This window comes from Pongo abelii, chromosome 7 (genome assembly GCF_028885655.2).
Source record: "Pongo abelii isolate AG06213 chromosome 7, NHGRI_mPonAbe1-v2.0_pri, whole genome shotgun sequence".
NCBI lineage: Eukaryota > Metazoa > Chordata > Mammalia > Primates > Hominidae > Pongo > Pongo abelii.
In genome coordinates, this window is record NC_071992.2 from 10,091,392 (window position 1) to 10,099,641 (window position 8,250).

The window sequence follows — 8,250 nt, forward strand, 5'->3', positions numbered from 1 at the left end:
AAAAGTAGTGGTTCTCCCAGCAGGCAACTGGAGATCTAAGAATGGACAGACTGCCTCCTCAAGTGGGTCCCTGACACCTGAGTTGCCTAACTGGGAGGCACCCCCCAGTAGGGGCAGACTGACACCTCACATGGCTGGGTACCCCTCAGAGACAAAACTTTCAGAGAAACGATCAGGCAGCCACATTTACTGCTCACCAATATCTGCTGTTCTGCAGCCTCCACTGCTGATACCCAGGCAAACTCCAACAGACCTGCAGCTGAGGGTCCTGACTCTTAGAAGGAAAACTAATAAACAGAAAGGACATCCACACTAAAACCCCATCTGTATGTCACCATCATCAAAGACCAAAGGTAGATAAAACCACAAAGATGGGGAAAAACCAGAGCAGAAAAACTGGAAACTCTAAAAATCAGAGTGCCTCTCCTCCTCCAAAGGAAGGCAGCTCCTCACCAGCAATGGAACAAAGCTGGACAGAGAATGACTTTGACAAGTTGAGAGAAGAAGGCTTCAGACGATCAAATTACTCTGACCTAAAGGAGGAAGTTCAAACCCATGGCAAAGAAGTTAAAAACTTTAAAAAAAAATTAAATGAATGGCTAACTAGAATAACCAATGCAGAGAAGTCCTTAAAGGACCTGATGGAGCTGAACACCAAGGCATGAGAACTACATGACAAATGCACAAGCCTCAGTAGCCGATTTGATCAACTGGAAGAAAGGGTATCAGTGACGGAAGATGAAATGAATGAAATGAAGCGAGAAGAGAAGTTTAGAGAAAAAAGAATAAAAAGAAATGAACAAAGCCTCCAAGAAATATGGGACTATGTGAAAACACCAAATCTACATCTGATTGGTGTACCTGAAAGTGAAAGGGAGAATGGAACCAAGTTGGAAAACACTCTGCAGGATATTATGCAGGAGAACTTCCCCAATCTAGCAAGGCAGGCCAACATTCAAATTCAAGAAATACAGAGAACACCATAAAGATACTCCTCAAGGAGAGCAACTCCAAGACACATAATTGTCAGATTCACCAAAGTTAAAATGAAGAAAAAAATGCTAAGGCAGCCAGAGAGAAAGGTCGGGTTACCCACAAAGGGAAGCCCATCAGACTAACAGCAGATCTCTCTGCAGAAACTCTACAAGCCAGAAGAGAGTGGGGGCCAATATTCAACATTCTTAAAGAAAAGAATTTTCAACCCAGAATGTCATATCCAGCCAAACTAAGCTTCATAAGTGAAGGAGAAATAAAATACTTTACAGACAAGCAAATGATGAGAGATTTTGTCACCACCAGGACTGCCCTACAAGATCTCCTGAAGGAAGCACTAAACATGGAAAGGAACAACCAGTACCAGCCACGGCAAAAACATTCCAAACTGTAAAGATCATCAAGGCTAGGAAAAAACTGCATCACCTAATGAGTGAAATAACCAGCTAACATCATAATGACAGTATCAAATTCACACATAACAATATTAACCTTAAATGTCAATGGGCTAAATTCTCCGATTAAAAGACAGACTGGCAAATTGGATAGAGTCAAGATCCATCAGTGTGTTGTATTCAGGAGACCCATCTCATGTGCAGAGACACACATTGACTCAAAATAAAGGGATGGAGCAAGATCTACCAAGCAAATGGAAAACAAAAAAAAAGTCAGATGTTGCAATCCTAGTCTCTGATAAAACAGACTTTAAAGCCACAAAGAACAAAAGAGACAAAGGAGGTCATTACATAATGGTAAAGGGATCAATTCAACAAGAAGAGCTAACTATCCTAAATATGTATGTACCCAATACAGGAGCACCCAGATTCATAAAGCAAGTCCTTAGAGACCTACAAAGAGACTTAGACTCCCACAAAATAATAATGGGAGACTTTAACACCCCACTGTCAACAAAAGACAGATCAACAAGACAGAAAGTTAACAAGGATATTCAGGAATTGAACTCAGCTCTTCACCAAGCTGACCTAATAGACATCTACAGAACTCTCCACCCCAAATCAACAGAATATACATTCTTCTCAGCACCACACCAATCTTATTCCAAAATTTACCACATATTTGGAAGTGAAGCACTCCTCAGCAAATGTAAAAGAACAGAAATTATAACAAACTGTCTCTCAGACCACAGTGCAATCAAACTAGAACTCAGGATTAAGAAACTCACTCAAAACTGTTCAACTACTTGAAAATTGAACAACCTGCTCCTGAATGACTACTGGGCACATAAAGAAATGAAGGCAGAAATAAAGATGTTCTTTGAAACCAACGAGAACAAAGACACAATGTACCAGAATCTCTCAGGCACATTCAAAGCAGTGTGTAGAGGGAAATTTATAGCACTAAATGCCCAGAAGAGAAAGCAGGAAAGATCTAAAATTGACACACTAACATCACAATTAAAAGAACTAGAGAAGCAAAGAGCAAACACGTTCAAAAGCTAGCAGAAGGCAAGAAATAACTAAAATCAGAGCAGAACTGAAGGAAATAGAGACATAAAAATCCCTTCAAAAAATCCATGAATCCAGGAGCTGGTTTTTTGAAAAGATCAACAAAACTGATAGACCATTAGCAAGACTAATAAAGAAGAAAAGAGAGAAGAATCAAATAGACACAATAAACATTGATACAGGGGATATCACCACCAATCCCGCAAAAATACAAACTACCATCCAAGAACACTATAAATACCTCTATGCAAATAAACTAGAAAATCTAGAAGAAATGGATAAATTCCTGGACACATACACCCTCCCAAGACTAAACAAGGAAGAAGTTGAATCTCTGAATAGACCAACAACAGGCTCTGAAATTGAGGCAATAATTAATAGCTTACTAACCAAAAAAAGTCCAAGACCAGATGGATTCACAGCTGAATTCTACCAGAAGTACAAGGAGGAGCTGGTACCATTCCTTCTGAAACTATTCCAATCAATAGAAAAAGAGGGAATCCTCCCTAACTCATTTTATGAGGCCAGCATCATCCTGATACCAAAGCCGGGCAGAGACAAAACAAAAAAAAGAGAATTTCAGACCAATATCCCTGATGAACATCGATGCAAAAATCCTCTATAAAATACTGGCAAACTGAATCCAGCAACACATCAAAAAGCTTATCCACCATGATCAAGTGGGCTTCCTTCCTGGGATGCAAGATTGGTTCAACATACTCAAATCAGTAAACATACTCCAGCATATAAACGGAACCAATGAAAAAAACCACATGATTATCTCATTAGATGCAGAAAAGACCTGTGACGAAATTCAACAACATTTCATGCTAAAAACTCAATAAATTAAGTATTGATGTGACGTATCTCAAAATAATAAGAGCTATCTATGACAAACCCACAGCCAATATCATACTAAGTGGGCAAAAACTGGAAGTGTTCCCTTTGAAAACTGCCACAAGACAGGGATGCCCTCTCTCACCACTCCTATTCAACATAGTATTGGAAGTTCTGGCCAGGGCAATCAGGCAGGAGAAAGAAATAAAGGGTATTCATTTAAGAAAAGAGGAAGTCAAATTGTCCCTGTTTGCAGAAGACATGATTGTATATCTAGAAAACCTCATTGTCTCAGCCCAAAATCTCCTTAAGCTGATAGGCAACTTCAGCAAAGTCTCAGGATACAAAATCAATGTGCAAAAATCACAAGCATTCTAATACACCAATAACAGACAAACAGAGAGCCAAATCATGAATGAACTCCCATTCACAATTGCTTCAAAGAGAATAAAATACCTAGGAATCCAACTTACAAGGGATGTGAAGGACCTCTTCAAGGAGAACTATAAACCACTGCTCAATGAAATAAAAGAGGACATAAACAAATGGAAGAACATTCCATGCTCATGGGTAGGAAGAATCAATATCATGAAAATGGCCATACTGCCCAAGGTAATTTATAGATTCAATGCCATCCCCATCAAGTTACCAATGACTTTCTCCACAGAATTGGAAAAAACTACTTTAAAGTTCATATGGAACCAAAAAAGAGCCCACATTGTGAAGTCAATCCTAAGCCAAAAGAACAAAGCTAAGGGCATCACACTACCTGACTTCAAACTATACTACAAGGCTACAGTAACCAAAACAGCATGGTACTGGTACAAAAATAGACATATAGACCAATGGAACAGAACAGAGCCCTCAGAAATAATGCCACACATCTACAACCATCTGATCTTTGAGAAACATGATAAAAACAAGAAATGAGGAAAGGATTCCCTATTTAATAAATGGTGCTGGGAAAACTGGCTATCCATATGGAGAAAGCTGAAACTGGATCCCTTCCTTACACCTTATACAAAAATTCATTCAAGATGGATTAAAGACTTAAATGTTAGACCTAAAACCATAAAAACCCTAGAAGAAAACCTCAGTGATACCATTCAGGACATAGGCATGGGCAAGGACTTATGTCTAAAACACCAAAAGCAATGGCAACAAAAGCCAAAATTAACAAATGGGATCTAATTAAACTAAAGAGCTTCTGCACAGCAAACGAAACTACCATCAGAGTGAACAGGCAACCTACAGAATGGGAGAAAATTTTTGCAATCTACTCATCTGACAAAGGGCTAATATCCAGAATCTACAATTAACTCCAACAAATTTACAAGAAAAAAACAACCCATCAAAAAGTGGGTGAAGGATATGAACAGACACTTCTCAAAAGAAGACATTTATGCAGCCAAAAGACACATGAAAAAAATGCTTATCATCACTGGCCAGAGAAATGCAAGTCAAAACAACAATGAGATACCATCTCACACCAGTTAGAATGGCAATCATTAACAAGTCAGGAAACAACAGGTGCTGGAGAGGAGGTGGAGAAATAAGAACACTTTTACACTGTTGGTGGGACTGTAAACTAGTTCAACCATTGTGGAATTCAGTGTGGCGATTCCTCAGGGATCTAGAACTAGAAATACCATTTGACCCAGCCATCCCATTACTGGGTATATACCCAAAGGATTACAAATCATGCTGCTAAAAAGACACATGCACACGTATGTTTATAGCGGCACTATTCACAATAGCAAAGACTTGGAACCAAGCTGAATGTCCAACAACAATAAGACTGGATTAAGAAAATTTGGCACATACACACCATGGAATACTATGCAGCCATAAAAAAATGATGAGTTCATGTCCTTTGTAGGGTCATGGATGAATCTGGAAACCATCATTCTCAGCAAACTATCGCAAGAACAAAAAACCAAACACCTCATGTTCTCACTCATAGGTGGGAATTAAACAATGAGAACACATGGACATAGGAAGGGGAATATCACAAACCGGGGCCTCTTGTGGGGTCCGACGATGGGGGAGGGATAGCATTAAGAGATATACCTAATGTTACATGACGAGTTAATGGGTACAGCACACTAACATGGCACATGTATACATATGTAACAAACCTGCACTTTGTGCACATGTACCCTAAAACTTAAAGTATAATAAAAAATACAAAATAAAATAAAAACTTTGGCTGTTGACTCCAAATATCCTGCTTTGTCATCTCTGCACTCCAGAAACTTTTCACATGCTTACAAAGGGTGTTCATTTCTCCTCTAAGTATTTGCTCCCCAGCCCCACCTGCAAGAAGGTGGAAGTAGGGCCTCTGCCTGGGATGGTAACTCTCAAATACAAGGCAAGACCTGTCTCTCCTCCAATATCCCCAGGACTGAAGGACTGTGAAAGTCTGCATATTGATCAAGCTTCTCCCTCCCTTATCTGAAGGGACTTACTTCCTTCAAGACACTTTTCCTCTTCCCACCTAGCTCCATGCCCCCATCCAGTCATCTTCCAACCCATCTCTCCCCAGCTGCATGCCACACAAGAGGGTCGTGACCACAGCACCTGGAAGTTCCTTAAAATTGAATGGTGTGTCAGGCCGGGTGCGGTGGTTCATGTCAGTAACCGCAGCACGTTGGGAGGCTGAGGCAGGCAGGTCACTTGAGGTCAGGAGTTCGAGACCAGCCTGGCCAAAATGGTGAAACTCCATCTCTACTAAAAATACAAAAATTAGCTGGGTGTTGTTGTGCATGCCTGTAGTACCAGCTACTTGGGGGGCTGAGGCAAGGCAATCACTTGAACCTGGGAGGCAGAGGTTACAGTGAGCCAAGATTGCGCCATTGCACTCCAGCCTGGGCGATAGAGTGAGACTGTCTCAAAAAAAAAAAAAAAAAAAAATCAAACGGTATGATTAGCTTACGATTTTTAAAAAATGGAATGATGTATTCATTTTCTAAGCTGCATAACAAATCAACACAAATTTAGCAGCTTAAAACACCCATCTATTACCTCTTCTTTCCTGTGGGTCAGGAGACTGGGGGTGCAGCTTTAGCTGGGTCCTCTGCTCAGGTTCTTACAAGGTTGTGATCAAGGTGTCGGCTGGAATTAGTGTCTCATATGAGGCTTGGGGTCTTCTCCCAACCTCACATGGTTGTCGGCAGAATTTAGTTCCATGCAACTGTGGAACTCATGTGGCTGGCTTCTTCAAAACCACCCAGGCATGGTGGCTCATGCCTGTAATCCCAGCACTTTCGGAGGCTGAGGCAGGTGGATCACCTGAGGTCAGGAGTTCGAAACCAGCCTGGCCAATATGGTGAAACCCCGTCTCTACTAAAAATACAAAACTTAGCCGGGCATGATGGCACACGCCTGTAATCCCAGCTACTTGGGAGGCTGAGGCAGGAGAATCACTTGAACCCGGGAGGCAGAGGTTGTAGTAAGCCGAGTTTGTGCCACTGCAATCCAGCCTGGGCAATAGAGTGAGACTCCATGTCAAAAACAAACAAACAAAAACCAAAAACCAGGAGGAAGGAGTCTCTCTCCTCCAGATCCTCACTGAAGATGTCACCTGAAGATGTCAGGCCCATCCTGAATGATCTCCCTTTTGATTAACTCAAAGTGAATGGATTGGGGCTTAGATACATCTGCAAAATCCCTTCAACTTTTCCATAGGTATAGATTAGAAGCAAGCCACGGGTCCTGCCTACACTCCAGGGGAAAGGAGATTACACCTGGCATTTATCCAGGGCAAGAACCTAAGGGGTCATCTCAGAATTCTGCCTTCCAAATAGATCCTCGGTGGAGCTCACATGCCTGGGCGAGCACCAGCCTTTGTTTAAAGGCAACAGGGAATGGTGACCTGGATCAGATCTCCAGCAAGCATCCAGAATGATGGTCCAGTCTCTGAACCCAAGGCCAAGGCAGCAGGAGCTTTGGGTGCACATGGGGGCTTCCCCTACTTTGAAGTGAGTCATCACATCCGTATTAGACCCTAGCTGTTGCTTAGGCAAAAATGATGATTTAGAAGAAGATGGAGAGAAGAGGAGAGTTAATTTAAAAGTATTTATATTCGGCTGGGCATGGTGGCTCACGCCTGTAATCCCAGCACCTTGGGAGGCTGAGGCAGGTGGATCACAAGGTCAGGAGATGGAGACCACCCTGGCTCACACGGTGAAACCTTGTCTCTATTAAAAATACAAAAGATTAGCTGGGCGTGGTGGTAGGTACCTGTATTCCCAGCTACTCGGGAGGCTGAGGCAGGAGAATGGCGTGAACCCAGGAGGCAGAACTTGCAGTGAGCCGAGATCCCACCACAGCACTCCAGCCTGGGCAACAGAGCGAGACTCTGTCTCAAAAAAAAAAATAAAATAAAAAGTACTTATATTCATTCCCTAGGGCTGCCACAACCAAGTACCAAAAGCTGGGTGACTTGAAACAAGAGAAATTGATTGTCTTGTGGCTCTGGTGGCCAGCAGTCTGAAATGGAGGTGCCAGCAGTGCCACGTTCCCTCCTGCACTTGTTGGGGAGTCCTGCCTTGCCTCTTCCTACCTTCCTGTAGGCTCCTGGCAGTCTTCAGTGTTTCTTGATTTGCAGACGCATCAGTCCAATCTTCCGTCCAATCCATGGCCTTCTTCCCTGTGTCTGTGACTCAGCGTGTCCTCTCCTCTTTTATAAGGACACCAGTCATTGACTTAGGGCCCTCCCTACTCCAGGATGACTTCATCCTAATCAATAGCATCTGCAACAACCCTATTTCTTTCTTTCTTTTTTTGTTTTTTTTGAGACGGAGTTTCACTCTTGTTGCCCAGGCTGGAGTGCAATAGCGCGACCTCAGCTCAATGCAACCTCCGCCTCCGGGGTTCAAGTGATTCTCCAGCCTCAGCCTCCCGAGTAGCTGGGATTACAGGTATGTACCATCACACCCAGCTAATTTTGAAT